The following is a 17,950-nucleotide window of genomic DNA, read 5'->3' on the forward strand; positions in this document are numbered from 1 at the left end:
GTACCTCTCAATTGTAACCAGAATCTTCCTCCCAAAGGAATGGAGGGACTGCTAGATTGGGCGAGATTTTTTGGAGCTCTCTGTGGAAACGGATGTAAGGAATGACACAGGTAGGCATAGGCAAAGCGGGGAGCTGACTGCTTTTAGGAGAAGCTGGAAAACTGGGTGAGCACATACACTGGTGATAGCTGGGGCAGCAGATCTGGCGGTGAGGGCGAAGGAGCTGGGTATGGTACCTCGTAAAGTTACTTTCATGCCCTCTTGCTCTGGGGCCCTGACTTGCAGGAACAACTGCTTTCCAGAACAAGAGCATGACGGTCTCGGGTCCTGCCCGTTCTTGGCTCTTCCATGGAGTTTGCCCAGAAAAGCTATCTTTTAGCATGATTTTCTGGGTAGCTCTTTCCCCATACTTAGCCCCTGACTCTGCTCCCGGGCAATGCCCACCACGGAAAGTGAGGTTCTGCACCACCGGGGGTAGTGAACAAATCTGCTGAGCCCCTTCCACGCCAGGCGCGCTTCGCTCGGCCTCGTCGTTCCCCCCCAGCCTGCGCCAACCCCTCCTCACGCCCCGCGCAGAAATGCCGGTTTTCACCCTTTTCCCCCCGCACGACTCCTTTCCCGCGTCCCTCTTCCCCCACGACGCTTTGAGGGCTCCCAGGCGAGCGCGCAGAGGGGCGTTCACCCCACGCAGGAAGAGCCCGGACCGCGCCGTTCCCCCGCCCCGGCCGCCGGGTGAAATCCCCGCCTTGGCCTCCCACGCGGAGCCTCCTCTCGGGCGGGAGCCGCGCCCAGGGCTGCCGCTGAGGCTGCAGAGGGGTCGTTCCGCGGGGCACCCGCGCCCCGGAGGGATGGGCGGGCGCCCACGGGGCACTCAGCCGGGGCACTCAGCCCGGCCTCCCTCCCCAGCCCGGCCTCCCCAGCCCGGCCTCCCTCCCCAGCCCGGCCTCCCGCCCCCCCCAGCCCCGCCCTGCGCCCCTCTCCCCGTCCGGCGGGGCCCGGCCCCGCCCCGCCCCGCGCCCCGCCAATGCCCGGCCGCTCGCAGCGCCCCGCCCCGCCCCGGCCGGGCCGGCCCGCCGGCCGCGAGCCCCGCGCCGCGCGAGCCACTTGCCGGCCGCCGGCACCGAGCGCGCAGCCGCCGCCACCAGCAGCAGCCGCAGCAGCCACCACCGCCACCGCCGCCATCGCCATCGCCATCGCCATCGCCATCGCCATGCGCCGTGCCGCGCCTCGGCCGCGGGCATGACAGCGCGGCCGCGCCCCGAGCTGCGCCGCGGGCTCGGCGCGGAGCCAGGCAAGTACCGCGGCGGCGGGGCCGCGCTGCGGGCGGGGGCTGTGCTGCTGGCTCCCCCGGGGCCGTGCTGCGGGCGGGGGGGGGGGGGGGTCTCTTCGTACCCTTCCCCGGAGCTGCCTGCGCGGCGCGGGCCCTCCTGCCCGCTCCCCCGGAGGCGGCGGCGTGGCGCGGCTGGTGGCGCCGGGGAAGCTGGAGGGGGCTGCGGAGCCGGGTCCGGAGGCGCCGGACCGGCGCTGGGGAGAAACCGCTGCCCGGCTGGGAGGAGGCGAAGGCGGCCGGCTCCCTCAGCCCGGCTGCGAAGGGAAGGGAGGCGGGAGGCGGCGGGAGAGTCCACGGCGTGTGCCTGCACGGGTGTGCGGAGCTGGGGACCCGCTCGGCTTCGGGCTGGGTCGGAAGGGCGATAACCTGAGGGGCTCTGCCGCGCGGGCTCCGGAGAGCTGCGTTGCCCGAGGTGTACTCGGAGCCGCCTTTCCCGGCGGGTGGCAGAATCGCGGCGCTTTTGCATCCCAGCGTCATCCCGGAGACCTGTCAAGGGCGCGTTACTTTGCGTTCGTGTCGGGACAGGGTGACAGGCGAAGCAGGGCTTTTGTTACTGCCTCGGGTTTTTAGAGACTCCGGGAGAAACCGCAGCCGCCTCTGGAGTGAGGGGAGCGTGTGGCACTCGCTCCAGCAGCGCGGGAGCACGCTGGTGGGGAAGAGATGCTCGGTCCGGGCCGAACGGCAGCTGCCCTTGGTGATGTTTTAAAATGCAGCAGAGCAAACAATAGAATATCATATTAGCATGGGGCTAGCCTGAAATAATGGAAAATCAGAGGGAAAACTGTAAACATCATTCAAAATGCCAGTTTGAAATTCTCAAACAAATCATCCAAAACAAACAGTAGCTGAGTGGAACTATTTTCTTTGCAGGGAGTTTCCACTGGAATAAATAGCAAGTTCTGTTAAAAAAAAAAATTCTGCAGCTAGTTGTAATACTTGTAGTGCTTGCCAGGGGCTGGAGGGTGCCCACAACCAGAGAGATCTTTGTGATCCAGCGTGAGGTATTAATGCAGCTTTTGCTGCCAGTTCTTTAGAGACGCTTGCAGTTTTTACCTACAGGCCCTACCTAAGACAGAGATGCCTGGTTTTCCCTTTACCTTCCCCATCTTCTTCTACATTTAGAACATCCCTTAACGTTCTTGTTCCTAGCCAGACCTCTGTCTGCTGGTGCCTTTGTGTAACCCAGACAAAGTGTTGCTGCGATGTGCCAACTCCACGTTACCTGCCGAGATGGAAAATGAGGGTCTTTAGCAGCATGTTCGTTGCCTCAGCATCACAGCCGGTTGCTAGCTGGCACAGCCAGAGCAGCAGGGCCATGGACGCCTGCTTCCGCAGGAGCGTGAAGCTCCTACGTGGATTGTATTCCCTGGGATGCATAGAGCACCGCCAGGCACTGCACCCAGCGATTTCTTCAAGGATCTGATCGTCAGTTTGTCCAGCATGACTTTGAGCTAATTAAGCTGCTGGTACTTGATGGGATATGTATCAATGGCAGTGTTCCTGGCCACGGGACAGCTGCCCGATGACTTGCTGAGACTTGGCGCAGCTCATGCCCAGCTGCGGGGAAGTTGCTGGGTGCATTTCCTGGGCCCCTGGGCTGGTGCTCTCCAGGGCACACCTGAAGAGATGTAAAGCATTTAGTCTGTGAGCCAGAGAGAAAGTGGTCAGGAGGCCGTTTTGATATGCACAGACCTTTTAAACCTTCCCCCCTGAGGTTCGCAACTAAAGAGTGTTCTCAAAGATCTCACTGCCTGTACAGGCAGTTAGCTTGATTGGGAAGCCTATTTATTTAACGCCCTCTAGTGATGTCTTACAAATTAGTATAGATTCCTTTCAAGAGGAAAACAAATATTTAAGTTTATTGGTTTAAAAAGATTTACATTTTCTGAGAGTCAGCTGCTTTAGGGAATCCCTGTCAAACACAATACCACACTTTGGATGGGTGCATAACCTAATTTTGGATAGGCTTCTCTAGCCACGGAGACACGATAGTCTCTGCCTGGATAGTCTCCCCTGCAGACTCCCAGTGGTGCTCAGTGAAGGTCTTTCCATCAACAGCACTGGACACAGTTCCTTTCTCTTGACCTGTCTTTAAGTGCTGCTGCAGTTGAGGTTTTGGCTGAACCCACATGTAGATCGCTTAATATGGCTCTGGTCTAGGAGAGCTTGGCATTCGCAGAAGGGACCATTTATGCTTCTTGGTGCTTCACCTTTGTTCATTATAATTCGGCTAGGCTGGCCCCGGAAATGGGAAGTGTGTGGCCTGGTTCTTGCAGAGGAGCTAAGCTCCAGGGACTAGAACTCCTTTAGACTCGTAACCAGTAACCAGGGGATGCGACTCGTAACACTCGTAACCAGGGGATGCGACTCGAGCACCTGTGTGGTCAGACTGGTTTTACTTCATAGGTATGGGGATGTTGAGGAATGCGCCATTGATAGGGCTTCCCTTAATTAGCCAGACGATGTAGTGGATGTTCGTTCTTTATGACTACCCATGAGGGATCGCAGATCCCCTCCTGCTTGTAATATGGAAGATTCTGATTTGCAGCTCTGATGCAGAGATCCTTCTTGTGGATCCTTTCCTAGTTCCCTGTGGGCAGCATTACACCAGCACACCGTACTCCACCTTCCTGCCACAGGTTCACCACCCCTCTGCTGTTTCACCCTCTGTCGTGCCAGCACCCTCACGAACACCCCCAGACTCCCATATTTGCTCTGTTCACCTTCATCCACATATTCCTCGCTCCTCCACCCTTGCCAGTGCCGCCATCACAGCACGTAGCACCCCGGCAGATCCAAATACACGCATCTCCGAAAACACCTAGGCAGCTCAGGCGCTCGCGCTGTTACTCGCCCGTGTCCCGCTTACAGCTGCGTACGATCACACCTACAGTGGACTGCACCCGCTGCAAGCAACGCCCAGCGGCCTCCGGAGCCCCAGCAGCACATCGCCGGTTTGGCAGCGCTGCTTGGGAGACAGCCCGTGTCCTCTGGCTGGAAGCTGACGTGCAGGGGGCATCTAGAGGTACTGAAGCATGGTACACTTCGGATCTGCATGGCTGGTTTCTCAGCTAAGACGGGAGATCTGCCTTGCCAGCTCCCCACCTCTCTGTGTGCTTCTGGTTAGGGACCTGGCATCTCCTCAGGATCTTCTCTTTGTCTTGCCTGTGGAGGCGTCATCAGTATGAGTACTTACGCCTAGTAGAGTGAATAGCAAGTCTTTAACAGCACTTTCTCCGTTTCAGCCAGAGGCTGGGACTGTGGCAGTCACTGTGATTTAAAAAACAACAAAAAACAATAAAACCCACTTCTGTTCATCTTCCACTTCTCGGCATTTTCTCCTGAGGGATCTTAGAGCTGTGGGAAGAAGGACCGGCACAGGGATGGGTGCGCATGGGCACAGGAGATCAACCCCTCTTTTCTTGTCTCCACAGTGTTGTCCTCCTCATGTTCCCCTGAGAGCAAATGGCGGGACAGATAAGGACGTGAAAGTTTCCAAAACCTGGCGCCTATAGTTAGCCCCTCTGAAAACAGGTAGGGTGGAGTCCAGCTTGTGGCACGTGAGAGAGAAACTGAAGCAAAACAGGATGTTTTTGTGATTTAAAACTTATTTTTCATAATTCCTGTTGAAAGGCTTGTTTTGGTTTGGTCTTGAAGTTGCCTGCCGCATTTATTGGGAAATTTATCAGCCAAAGAGCTTTGTGCATGTGTGTGTGTGCATGTGTACGTGCACGTGTGCTTGCGTAGGCAGAGCAAATGAAGAGGCTGCTATTCAGCCTCAGTCTTTATGCTTCATTGGAGATGCTGTACCCACTCTTATAAATCCTAGCGTCTGCAAAGCACTGGCATTTTATCATTGACTTCAGTGGAACAAGACATTTTCTGCCTTAATCATTTCTTCTCCTTGTCTCATCTATGAGTTTCTGCAGTAGCTTGCAGCAGTTGCTCCTATGGAATAATTGTAACAGTCTCGTGTAAGGAAGTTAATGTGAATGGTTTGATTCCACTCATCTTTTTCCACCTCTCGTGCCATCAGAGAACTGGGACACGTTCTTTAAGGCCCCACAACTTGACTTCTGTTGGCTCATAGTAAGAGCTTTTTACTATAAGAATGTGCATATTTCTTTGTTAGCCTCACTTGGCAGACTGTCCCCTGGCCTCCAGGTTATTTGATCTCTGGGCTCTTCATCCTCCATGATTAGCTTCTCTCCTTCCCTTTCTCAGTCCACTGGCATGTCTTCAGGCTGTGTTTTCAGGCCCCTCCTTTGCACCTTCTCTTTCGCATGGGCTCAGCTCACATAATGCTGCTCCTGCCTGCCTTTCCGTTCTTGACTTCTGCCCAGCTGCTCAGCGATGTCTCTCTCTTGGCCTCTGTCACTGTTCAAGCCTTAATGTCTTCCTGCAACTCCAAAAACTGGCAAAAAAGCACAATTGTTCAAGCCAAAGTCTACTTTTATTTGCTCAGCTCGTGTAACTTTAGCCTTGCAGCTCCACTGAAATTCATGATGTTTGGATCCTCATTGGAGGCTGGGATGCCTATTTTTCACTTCCATCAACTGCAAATCCTACAGTTCAGCACAAATCTATCATGAGTTTTGAGGAGTTCGACAGGGAGTGTTGCTAATAAGTGTGTTACCAGTCCTGATGCTGTCAGGCAGATGAGCAAGCAACAGAAAGAGGAAAATGCCTTTCATGGTGTGTGTGCTAGCAGAGGTGCTGTTGATTAACCCATTTTTCAGCCAGCCGGCTCTGAGAATGCCATTTAACAACCCCAAGTCTGTATAACGCTAACAGGATGCTTATAAGGCATAAAGGGATTAATGTTCAGCTCTAATGAAATCCAGATGCACAGAGCTGCCTCTTTTCAAGGTCTTTTCCATGGCCAAGCTGCAAATAAAATTATTTAATCATTATAAATAGATGAGAAACACCAGACTTGCAACATGCACTAGGCGCTTAAACTCGCAGGCACCGAAGGCTGCTGGCAGTTACCCGGTGGAGAGGATGGGGTCACCCGCTGACCCTCTGCTTGCAACAAGATCACTTCTAAAGTGGGAACTTGGGACCTTTCTTGGGGAGCACAATTCACGCACGTGTTTGCGTTGGGGCTGGGGGAGGCTGGCTCGGAAACAAGCCTGCGTCTGTCCCCGAGGGAAAGCCAAGGCAGGTATAAAGGTGGCGAGTGTCTGGTCAGCCTCTGTCAGGGGTGTGTTGCTGGACCACCAGCAGCTGGGCAGCTTGCACTGGATGCGTGTCCAGGGAGAGGTGAGGATTCATACCACAGCATTCAAGGGGGGATGTGCTGTCTGCCCAGTGGACCTGAAGCGTTACTGCCTCATAAACTGTTTCTAGTTTACACTTTCTCTTCCTCGCGCAGCTTATATCTTCCTATATCACTCGCCGAGCGTGGGTACTGTGCATTTCGTGCCCTGGTGGTTAATCTGGGCCCTAGCAGGGGCTGGACCAGCACACTCAAGCGCAGAGGCCCTGCTTCGGAAAGGCTGAAGTAAATCTGTAGCTGGGCAGACCCAGCTGTCTATGAGTTTTTAGTTTTTAATACGGCAGGAGGAGGAGTTTTGAACAAGAGAGGGGAAGAGAAGGGGGTTATTTTAAAGACATAAAGGAATGTGTTACATTCTTCTGTTCCTCAGGTTTGGCTGCTCTGCAAGATTTTCATTTTGCCAAAGCTCAATTCAGTGAACTATTTATTTGCATTTTTAAAGAAAGAGCACGGTTCTTAATTTACTTTGGCCTCAGTGATGAATTTTTATACTGTGAAATCCAGCAAGTTCCCTTCCAATGTTATATATACATCCAACTTTACAACAGAAACTTCTACCCCAAAGTACCAGCCTGAATTAAATGGTTTAAAGGGGTTTATAGCAGTGTGCCCCCACTGATTTCCCACGAGTCTTATCAGTAGTCACCCTGTAGTTGTTTGATGCTATGCTCGTAATCGGAGCATGCCACAGCTCAACGCTAGAGACCATATGTGTGTCTAGAGCTGTGTAGAAGTTTTCTTCAGAGCTACAGAGGCAAGAATTCCTCGTGAGAGGTTCCTGGGGTAGCTTTCAGCATTGGTTCAAAGGAAGGAAAGGGATGAGGAAAGAGTCCCCCCATAAAGTTCTGTCAAAACATATAGGGGGAATCTGTTGCAGTGGGGTTTCACCATGGGAATAAGCATTGCAGGAAAATCCCAACAGGCGGCAGCTGTTTGGTCTAATCCATTGTCAGCAAATGTTTCAAATTTACTCAGCCCTGGACATCAGAATTGCAACCAAACTGTCAGGACCTCCAAGAAAAGGTGAAGAGATTTTACAAAACAAGGTTTAACTTTTCCCACTGCTTTTGGCCTCCTATGCTAGGACTAGAAGGCGTTGTTAGTTCCTCAGCAGGCCAGAAGCACGAAGTACAGAACTATTTCTAAATTGACATCAATATTTATTGATCCCTTTAGTCTCCATCAATTAGCAATTTGCTGTGCTCTGCTGGCTACAGAGAAGAGACTTGCATTTGTGTTACTCAAAGTTTTTCAAATTGATAGTGATGCAAAAAAGACTTTGCCCGAGTGCACCCCTCAGAGGTTCAGAGCCTGAGCCTGTTGAAGGTGACGGCTAATGACCATCCTCATGGGCAGTAAGCATTTTTCTTGCAGTGCTTTTTTTGTTGTTGTCCCAGAACACAGATACACCCCCTCCTGCTGAACCTTCGGATTTGCAGAGAAAAGACCGCCCATGGGTGTTTTCAGCAGCAGTTGCCCATAATTTTCACAGATTCTGTCCACCAACACTGCGTCAGCAGGCTGAGGCTTGGAAACAGCAGAACTTGTTTTATTCTTGTATTCATCAGTTTTCGCCTCTCTGTCCGGTACTGGCTGCTGCAGTGAGGAAGCACAGAGCTCCAGCTGGGCACCCAAGTGTTTCCAGCGGCACAGCTGATGAACGGGAGCTGGGGCCTTGTCTTCCTGCCTAAAGCTTTTGGGCCCCTGTCCAGGTGCCCGTCCTGCAGTCTGAGTGACAGTTGAGAGTTTCACTTTGGTTTAGGACCCTGGGCAGTGCTGTCTCGCGGGACCAAACCCTTGTGCTCATCCCCGGGCATGGATACTTCTGGTGGAGGACAGTGCCGTGCGGGCAAGGCTGTGCTCAGTAGCCAGAAACACAGACCCAAGCCTTGACAGATTCCAAAGGGCCTGATTTGGGGTCCGGCCCAGTGTCATTTAAGAACCTGGGCCATTACATCAGCTGTTCAGAAAGACCCTCTTCAGCTGGAAGGACCTCTGGTGCTCCACGAGACAGCAGTCCCCTCCGGGCTTTGCAGGACATCCTCTCTCGTTGCTGTCTGCCGTCGGTGTTGTTCCAGGCTCCCGGTGTTGTTCCAGACTCCCGAGGAAGGCAGGCCCTGCAGGCACAAGTTATCCATGGGAGCAGGGAAAAAAAGTGGCATGGAACAGATTAGTGTGAGTCAAACTAATCCCCAGCCACCTCCGAGTGGAAAACCCACTCGGCCTTTGGCAGCCAAGAATTGTTTCTCCCAGTCCCCCTTATATGGGACATTTTAAAATAAACCAGCAGGGCTCCATTTCTTGGAAGGAAAAGGAAACGTTTCAAAGTGTGTCCTTGCAAACTGATTTACTGCCATCAGGCTGTGCATATTTTAAGAAATGTTTGAGTTTAGCTGGAGCCGCGTTTTAGCAGTAAAGCAGAGGGAAGCAATTAGTGAAACAACACGGGAAGACGAACTTGTGTAAAACAGCTCAGATAAATATTTACACCCAAGTTTCTTAGCCCTGAGTTCACATTAAACCCTGCCCTGTCTCTCTGAAGAGACTTGCATCCACAAATAAAATACTGGGCTGTGGCCACCCAACATTATTTTACAATTCCTCCTCTGATTAATTCGGCTAGTTATGGATCTTAAGGAATTCAAAGGGTTAAAGTGGTGGCAGGAGAGTTAAAGATTCTCCCTAACATTTGCAAGGAAATGTTAATGCTTTACCATATGCCTGTGCTGGCAAAATGCACCCCAAAGAGCTCGTAAAACAGCTGCACTTTTTTCCCCTCTCTTCTGGGCACTGAATTTTCACCCTATGCAAAGTGAAGTAGTGCGAACTATTAAAATATATATGGACAGACACGCGTGTCCTTACCTAACGGGCAGCAATATGGAAAAAGGAGGCTGGACGGATCGGAACAGGGTTGCATTAGCCAGAAAACGGAACGGACTGCCAGAGTCTCAGGGTGGCAGAGGCAGAGGGCAGTTAGCGTAGTGTTAATTGGGCTGCATGGGCAGTTAATACTGCTCCTTATTAGGTGGGGTGAGTCATCCGTGTTGTGGAAAAGCTTCTTGTAGCCCCAATGGTAGCAAATGGTACCCCATTTGTAGCAAATTTGTACCCCATTTGTCCAATGGTAGCAAAAGGACCTGTTTCTTTGGACAGGTAGGTGATGGCAAATGTTTAGGTATCAGGAATTCCTGATAATGTTCCATGAGATTTGATCTGCTCTGATTCTGTCTGCTCACAGATGTTGTTGGTCTGTGCTTTTGGATAAGCTCCTGGGGCAAGGACTGTGTCTGTCTTGTTTTCACAACGAAAATGTCGCAATTGTGACTGTGGGGGAATATACTTTATGATTTGAGGAGAAAGGACACCTAGCTTGGACTTCTCCCAGAACGAAGACCTAGCTTCCACGCCTAGCTCTGCTACTACTTTTCTGCATCGCTGTGGGCATGTTACTTAAGTCTTCATTCTGAGCCTCAGTTTCTCCATTTTCCAAGCAGTCAGTTCAAAGCTGGAGTAGAGATGTATGGCACAGGAGTAAGGAAGGGCTTGGCTGAATAAAGACCATAATCTGTTTTAGAGCCCATCAGCTGGAAAATGTTGTGGTGAAGCACAATAGTTATACAGAGGGAAAAGCAGAAAGTCCCTCTGCTAAGGCCACCACTGTCTCGGAAACAGGCTCTCAGTCCTCTGGCAGCTGATCGTGGTCCCGACAGAGCTCCTCAGTTGGCCACCTGCTTGCAGGTATTCCTCTAGACATGTAGGGTTTGCTTCTCTTCCCCTATTCACCTGCCCTGAAACGTCTCTAGAGCAGCCACGAAGGCCTCGTGTACCGCAGGGATGCTCGCGTGCATCTGTTTGGGAGCTGGGAACGGGTGGTGTCGCAGCGCAACGCGTGGAGCTGCTCTTACAGCTGCCGAAAGCATCGCTGTCCCTGGGATGGGGAACCTGTTGGCACAGCTGGCGATGAGCACCGTGAGCTGGACGCCACAGCCTGCCTCACCTTCTCCCGGCTATTCTGCCTAGTGGGAAAAGGCTCATCTGGTGTCTTGAGGTGGAATATCTGACAGAGGTGTGACGTTTGCCTACAGAGCCTGACTCTGCTCGGAGACAGAGCATGGAGCAGCTGCAGCTGTGGATAACACTCCTAGAGGTGCAGCAGGCCAGGCACCAAAACGGGGAAAATTAGACTTTTTGGTCTGGCTTCCTCTCAAAATGAGGCACTTGCTGCCACTGTAGAGACTGGGAGGTGGTTGTACCCTGCCACCACCAGTAACGTCTGAGCTTGGTGGGGGGTTGCACCCAGATGTGGCGGGGAGGGAGGTATCGGAGGCTGGGGACGTTCCTGTAGGTTTTGTAAAGGCAGCCAGCTGTGGCACCTCTCAGCCCCGCTGCAGGGAAGGGCGATCCCGACGCCCTCCTCGACAGCAGATAATCCACAGATAGCAGAGCTCACAGCCCAGCCTGGAAAAGGCATTATTCCAGGGTTGAATTAGCAGCGCAAAACCGCCGTGCTGCAGCACTGTCTGAGCTGGCCTCAGCTCATCCCCACTGGGGAAAAAACAGGGTGAGAAGTAGAGGGACGGGCCAGCTTTTGGGGGAGAAGAGCGCTCGGTCCCAGGGAGGAGGCTCTGGGGGTACATTTGCGGGCCCGGGGGGGGGGGGGGGGCTCTGTCTACCGCTCTGGGCAGCTCCGGCCCTGCCGCCCCCATTTCTGTTCAAGCTGTGACAAGGGGACCCGGAGCAGAATCGCTGTGAGTGGCTGGCAGCAGCCCAGACGTCCCCCAAACGCTGCTGGAGCTTCACCAGCCAGGAGGAACCGGTGCGCGAGTGGTGGCTTGTGCCTCTCTGGGCCTGGGTGATGGGGGAGAGGATCAGCCCGTCCTGGGCAGTGTCTGCCCTGCCGCTCGGTCCCAGATCAGCGCTGCAAGGGGTGGCTTCGAAAGCTGGATCCAGCTCCTTGGGCAGCCCAAGTCCAGACTCGAGCTGAGGGGGAAGGCTTGGGTCTGCTGCCTTGCAGATCAAGGCAGAGACTCCAGCTGGCCAAGTAATGACCCATTTAACATAGTTCCACCTCAAACAGTTAATTAGTGGTGAAGTTGCTACAGGAAATATTCTGAACTGCACAGGAAAAGCAACGCGTTCAGCCCTCCACCCTCAGATTTCATGTGCCTGCTGGCAAAGCCAGCCCCAGCAGTGCTTATACTCATGGTCTTTTTATGCATTCTGACTTGGGGGAAACTAAGTGCAGGACAGACGTGGGAGACCCCTTAGGAAACCTGCTCCCCCTTCCTCTAATCAGCCCTTTCAAGAAGGTTTTCATCTCCTGAGTGTCCCACTCCGTCTGCATCTGCAGCCTCGCTCCCTCGGTTACATGCCTTACAGCACCCGCCGCAGGCACTGCTACTGCGTCTGCTCACAGCATTCCTGTTTTCTAAAGTCAATAGGCACTGCACTTCTAGAGATTAAATTTTTAGGCATAGCATGATTTCTGGATGTCTTCTAAAGACATCTAATGCTTGAACAGCTCTGTTACTTTCAAATTAGTGCTCCACCAGGTTAATTATTCCTATTACTCTAGTAGCAGAGACACAAGGCTCTTATGCTAAAATAATTCATTGTACACGTATTTCATGCTACGATCCTAGCTAGATTCATTATGTTGCTATAAAACTTCCCCTGAGAGTTCAGTGACCTTGGCCTGGCTCTTTCCCTCCATTACATGAGTGTAAAGCTACTGACTATAGTGGGTCGACATGGATTTACCCCAGCTGAGGATCTGGTTGTCTTTGCTGGTCTCTGCCCAGTCCTGGAGTGCTCAGCAGGGTTTGTGACAGCCCCTGTCCTCCCATCTCCCCTCTCCTCCATGCATGCCCCTGGGACCTTCTCACTGCAAGCGTCGGAGCGGGGGTGTTTGCAGCCCACCTCTCAAGGCCAGGTTCCCCTGGGACTGTAGGTGGGGTTACCTTGCTGCTGGGTGGCGGGGGAGCTCTCGGGCTGGGGGTCCTGCGGGAAGCAGCTGCTCCTCTCGGGAGCCGGTTCATACAGAGCGTGGTTTTTGGAGGGCCCGCTCCGTTTTGGAGCCTTCTCCCCATCGGGTCATGCTGGCCTGCCTGGCTGGCAGCGAGCTGGAAGGAAGCTGGTTAACAATGCCTAATCATGATCACCATCACGACAACAGATCTCTGCTATATATAGCGTCTTCCCCTGGCTGGGAACTGGGCAAAGATGGGGAAACCAGCACGGGAACCAAGTCACAGCCCAGGCTTTTGTCTTGGTCCTAGAACTCCAAACGCTCACCTTTTAAGGGACACTTGGAGGAGAACTGGAGAGGTTTTAGTCTTATTCTGGGTGGTAAGCTGGGCAGGGAATCAAGGCTGAGAAGAAAACAAGTCATCTTCCAAGGAGCTGGTGGCATGATGTAGAAGGGCGTGTAGCTTTTCAAGCCAGTGTCACCCAAGATCAGGCCAGCAGAGACTGGCACAGCACATCTGGATGAGATGCAGGGCAGGTACGCGAGGCGGAGGCTGCCTTGCCAGTAAGGTGACACCGAGTGCCCCACGATGGATTTCCCCATGCAGGGGCAAGGGGGAATGACTGCAAGACAGCAGCTTTTGGAGCCCCTGCTAAAACCGCTCCTGGTCGCGGGGTCACATTGAAGTTTGTAGTTTCTTAAGTGGCAGATGAAGTCTGGAACAAGGGGAGAAGGAGACAGCAGCCATGCAAGCGCACTGTTCCCTAAACTCATTTTAAGTGCAAATCAGCATAAAATGGCAAGCCCAGTTGTTTTCAGTTCGTGTAACTTAATGCCTGATTTCCTTTTATGCAGTGAACAATCTCCCCTTCTCTTTCTTTGTCTCTCTCTATTTGGGTTTTCTAACTAGAAATGCAACGGCCGTCTTATACAGGCACTTTGTAAGAGCATCCTTTATGCGCTCGCATAAACGAGAGACGTAACAGAGCAGGAGGCAGAAGTGTCTTACATTATCTCGTTAAGATACTTCTGTGGGAATGCCACTGCTAACATAAGCTCATTATTGGATAGAAGAGCAGCAGCAGTTGTTTTCACAGGAATGGATCCAAGCCCAAGTGATCCGTTAATTGTTTCTGTACTCTTAACTGGATTCTTAAGTATTTTTTTGAATGTTGCCTGAGAGCTAACTAACCATGTGCTATATTTATACAGTAGCTTTTGCTCTGTTCCAGTAGACCACTGAAAAACATGCCTTTACTGGGTTCAGTTGATTAGTAGCAGCTATCAGCGATCTGCTCCGACACAACATACCAATACTGTGATGAGAGTATTCGTAGGAAGAGAGTGGTTCACAAGATCCATCCAAGAAAGAGAATAACATGGGTGTTACTGGCTCTGAACAATCTGTGATGCTCCAAATAATCAGACATTGTGGCCCATGTTTTACCCTCTCTGTGCCTTTAGCAACATAAGCCTCCCTGACTGATCTGAATGTCAGCATGGAATTGCCTCCGAGTCCACGTTTATAAGGTTGTTTTGGTTTGTTCTGTATTTTAAAGAGTGTATCATACCCTTTGACCATCTTCACAGCTAGAAAGCGGACTGTTTGTCTGACTTGGGGAGAATGACACTGACAGCCAAATGTTCCGCATAAAAGAGTAACAGAACATGCAGCTAAGAGCACTGGAAGAAGCGAATTTCCCTTGGAAGTGTGAGCTGGGTGCCCTCAGCCATACTAGTGACGTGCTGATAGGGTCGCTCCGTTCAGTAGCATGCAAAGAACTCATGGTGAAACATCAGTATGCTGAGAACAGGGGTAGACCTAAATTAACCTCTATTTAGCAAGGGACAACACTAATAAAATCAGTGCACAATTCTCCCCTCGTCAAAAGAGAAGGCAGGGGATGGCTATCATCCCTGCCTTAGCAGAGAGCGTATGGGGTGGAGGCAGGCTAACTGACTGATCTTGCTGTGTGTCCAGTCCTCATGAAGGACATTTCCACTACGGGCTGCAGGGTGGTATGGACGTGCCAGGCTAGTTTTAAACATGCTAGCTAGCCCCATTTCTTGGCAGAGGCTCTGCAGAGCTTCATCCTACTATTTCTATGCTGCTACTTGTTTTCAGACTGGCTTTTCAATCTCTCTTTCAGTGATGGCATACCTAATGGCCAAAGCAGAGCTGCCCAGGAGCCTTCTTGTAGTGTATTTCTTTCCCTGGAAAATGCAGATTAATTGAAAACAAACATTTTATCGAAACACACTGCTTTGGAAGAGCCTTCCAGTAAAATGAAGGGAGAGCTCTGAAGGAACTCTTCCTGCCACACAGGATCTTAAAGCTTCTTGCCAGGCAAGTTTCTATTGGAAAATGCCCTTGACTCATGCCAGCTTACCCACCCAGCCCCACGGTCTGCAGCTTTGCAGCAGCCCTATCATATGGATTAACCCAGAAATTCAAAGTCCTGTAGATCTGTCATACCTTACTGTGCAGGTGATCCTGCGTCCAGGCAGCTCTGGCCTTGCAGGTGGCCAAGCCAACCACCTCCTTGGCTGTGTCTACCTCCCACATTTGGTCTGGAAGCATCAGGGTCTCCGGTCCATGCCATCATAACCTGCAGTCTTTGGCAGCATCAGCAGCTCGTGAGTGACAGAGACGTGTTTCCCTGCCGCTTTGCACTGACTGACGGAGATGAGTCTGACCAGGCAGCTTCCCACTGCTGCTAGCAGAGCGCGTGAGTCTTGTCAACTTGCAGCAGATGCTAGGGTCAAAGAAAGCACGTGGTGTTTTTGAAAACACAGTGTATCAATGTTTCTGAAACAAATACTTTGATTTCTGTTTCGCAGAAAAGTTGCACTACTTAAAAAAAAATCGTTTCCATTTCTGAATGTGAACTAAACCAAATAGCAGCATTCCAGTGGCACAGACATCGCAAGCTTTGACCAGCTGTTGACAGACAGAAAACCCGCCCTGTACTAAGCAGGTGTCATTATTTTTCAGCTCCATCCCACCTTCGCTATCTGAAGAATAACATTCAAGCGCAGAGGTCAGTGGGGGAAAAAAACCCTCTCATGCTGGCCAGCGGGGCCGATAGTGTAGGCCATACATGGGTTTGGAATGAGGGGCATTAGACTCACAACCTCCCCAGTGCCAAGAAATACACAGCTAAAATTGGCAGCTCCGAGATGAGTAATGCACAAACAGGGTCCAGGGTGTTGCAAGTGTTCAAGCACTTTCAGAGTATGTTGGGTAAATGAGTATCTGTTTCCATGGCATCAAAACAGCACAGAGATTACGCCATGTCCCTTTGGCGGTTCTCTGATTCCAGAGCCTGGTTAATGTGAGCAGAGCTGGCTTCCAGCAAAAGCGCTCCCCGGCTCGAACGTGGAGGGGCACAGAAAAGTCCCCCTTCATCCGAAAGCGATGCTCATGGGGAAAGGCTGCATGATGCTGCAGGTGAGCCCCAGGCTGCGGACCTCCAGCGTCCCCTCCAAGCACGGCCAGCCCTGCTCAAGCGCAGCCGTTGGGCAGGAGGGCGAGGGGCTGTGGCCGCTCCAGAGAGCTCCTGCGTGAGACAGAGGCCTTACGGTGTTTCTTCTGTGTAGTGAGATGGGAAGGGTTTTTTGCAAGAAAACCATAAAACTGTAGAGCTTAGACACATGCAGGATTCAGAGCACATTTTACATGGCACTGGAAGAACACTCAAGGTGTTAGGAGACTCTGTCCTCGTCCAGCAGCCTCTTAAGGAAGCATCGTTTACGTGGGCTAGCCTATACAAACCAAGATTGTTTAAAATGGGGTACACGGCTAGGTTCCCCCAAGCAGGGAAGGACGACATGAGCAACTGTTTTACCTTGCATGGCTACTGAAACCAAAGGCAGAACAATTTATTTTTCCTCTCTTAAATATGCAAAGCAAGTATGTTAACCTTGAAATTATGCCAATTAGTTGTGTCCCGTTCCCACAGTAAGATGCCACTCGTGTGATCTTGTGGCCGTCATCTCAATGATGTCCTGCCAAGGATGCTTGACTGGCTAGGGTCAAAGAGACTTTGGCTGAGGGCTTGGAAGGCAATTTTCTGGTTTGCCTAGAGTCTGTTTGGAATCAGGCAACTGGACCTCTGGGCAACTGATGATCTCAGCGTTTTATTTGGAGATGGCAAGTATGGGGAATACCTTGTGTCCTGCATTCACAGCATTTCACTGGAAACCCAAAGTTCTGTCTTTGTGAGACTTCCATGGGGAGTCCAGTGCCTGCTGGAAGTGGTGCTAGTGAACAGGTCCTCAGACCCCTCTGGAGAAGTGCAGTGAGTGGGCAAAGACGAGGCTTCTTGGGAGGCGTTGCTGCCACCCTCCGATACAACCTGAAGCCATTCCTCATGGTCAGGAGAAGCAGTCCACCAGTACTTGACTCTCTGATATCTCCCCTGAAATTTATTCTGAGTAAAATGTCCTCCTACGCTACACTCACCTCATGTATGCCATTGGTGCTCCTTACCACGTTGTACCACAGAGGAGACCAGTTTTAGGGTGGCCAAAATGATTGCTTTACCTACAGTAAGGTTATTATGTGCCGTAGGATGCTTCGCCACAGAAGATACTATCACGTGCAAGGTTTTCTTTACAATGCCATTCAAGATGTCACTACAAGGCCCCTGGCACAAAGATGCATCCGATCTCCCTGCATGCCTGCTGTATTTATTCGAGTGACCTTTGCAGCTGACAGCCTGCCGGGGTTTTCCACCGGGCAACCACACCCGTCCTTTCTTCCTACCCTAAGATGTTGCATGACTGATGCTTTACTGTGCTATGTTTTGTAGGAACATTTTATCCTATTAAGGCACCTCTGAAAGCCAGATGTTCCGTTTTAGTCGGGACTCGCTTTTTTTTAAAACAAACTTTTTTGAGCTGATGTTATTTTTATTTAGTTCTCTCTGTGAAACTTCCGAAGACACATCTTTGCTTGGCAAGGTCACGTCAGGGAATGAGGGAGAAATTGCCATCCATCTCTCACTGTCTACATATATACACATACACAGAAGAATCTAAGATTATCTAAGATCTAAGATTTTCTAAGAATCTACTTAGGGAGCACTACTGATGTTGCAAAGCTGAGTATTCATGTTAGGAAATTGGTCTATTAAATTGCGCTTGCAGTCCCACTCCACCTTTGAGTTACGGGATCATACGCTCTTTTCCACGAGGTTCTCTGTGCTCTGGAGGGCCCTGATGGACCTGATCAGGCAACGAATCGGGATTCTGTGTTGTAGAAAGCTCATGCCTGTAGAATTCCCCGGTCTTTTGTCGCAGAATTCAAAAGGTGTATTATAAACGAATGGGACACGAGGAGTGCGCCTTCCCTGGCAGCTGGACT

At 51.5% G+C, this 17,950-nt stretch overlaps 1 protein-coding gene across 2 annotated transcripts in view; it reads left to right on the forward strand.

Annotated features, from left to right (window-relative positions):
* The first annotated feature begins 1,133 nt into the window (after positions 1–1,133).
* The window catches only part of LOC142414949 (rho GTPase-activating protein 20-like), a 38,601-nt gene continuing 21,784 nt past the window's right edge, over positions 1,134–17,950 (forward strand). Inside the window, exon 1 of one of the 2 annotated variants that reach the window (XM_075512768.1) lies at positions 1,134–1,291. The gene's annotated coding sequence lies outside the window, so the exon portion shown is untranslated. Of the gene's footprint in view, positions 1,292–4,734; positions 4,865–17,950 lie in introns of those variants that run through there. The other variant, XM_075512769.1, reaches the window with a different exon arrangement.

This window comes from Mycteria americana, chromosome 10 (assembly GCF_035582795.1).
Source record: "Mycteria americana isolate JAX WOST 10 ecotype Jacksonville Zoo and Gardens chromosome 10, USCA_MyAme_1.0, whole genome shotgun sequence".
Lineage (NCBI taxonomy): Eukaryota > Metazoa > Chordata > Aves > Ciconiiformes > Ciconiidae > Mycteria > Mycteria americana.